Source organism: Eriocheir sinensis, unplaced genomic scaffold, assembly GCF_024679095.1.
Source record: "Eriocheir sinensis breed Jianghai 21 unplaced genomic scaffold, ASM2467909v1 Scaffold316, whole genome shotgun sequence".
Classification (NCBI taxonomy): Eukaryota; Metazoa; Arthropoda; class Malacostraca; order Decapoda; family Varunidae; genus Eriocheir; species Eriocheir sinensis.
In genome coordinates this window covers 25001-25984 of record NW_026111628.1, presented here as the reverse complement: position 1 = coordinate 25984, position 984 = coordinate 25001, and positions in this window count along the sequence as shown.

Genomic DNA, 984 nt, shown 5'->3' with positions numbered 1-984 from the left:
GATAACAGGGAAACCAAGAGGAGGAGGAGGAGGAGGAAGACAGGAGGAGGAAGAGGAAAGATTAAGCTATTTTTTGGTATAGGAGGAAAGGAGGAAGAGGTGGAGGAAGAAGGAGAAAACGGAGGAAGCATGGAGAGAATAAGTGAGGGAAAGGACCTGTTCTTGAGGCAGCCCCTGACCTGACGAAGCCTGGGGCCTGAGCATACACAGGGGGTGCGTTGCTTCACTCACCCACCACCTCCATGTGACCCCCCCCTAAGCCATGAGGTGCGTGGGTGTCCCCCTGGTGGTCTCCTGGGCTCACTGGAGGGCTGAGTCTGGTCTCATCTCGGCTCCTTCCCTGCAAGAACCATCACAGAGTTAGTGTGTGTGTGTGTGTGTGTGTGTGTGTGTGTGTGTGTGTGTGTCAACCCTAACTGGCAATATCTCAGAATCCACAACAGTTAGGAACACAAGATTCTAACACAAGATGCTCCTAACACTCCCCTACAACACCTATAACTGGCAGTGCTCACAACCTTATAGTTCAGGAGAAATTTGCACTTAACTAAAAACTTTCCAACATAAATATCTGTACTGCCTCCCTCCTCCTCCTCCCTTCCTTATATAAGTTAAAGTAAGTGTAGAAATCTTACTTATTAACATTCCTATGCTACTTAACACTTATAAGACCAATGTTATCGCGATGGAGTCCGAAAAATATAGTTTATAATCTTTGACCCGGAAATTCACAGCCTACGGAGAGACAAAGTTGTGTGATACTCAATTAAGTCAACTTCTGTAAACACCCCTGTGAACACCCCGGTGAACACCCCTGTAAACACCCCTGTAAACACCCCTGTGAACACCCCTGTGAACACCCCTGTAAACACCCCTGTGAACACCCCTGTGAACACCCCTGTGAACACCCCTGTGAACACCCCTGTAAACATCCCTGTGAACACCCCTGTGAACACCCCTGTGAACACCCCTGTGAACATCCCT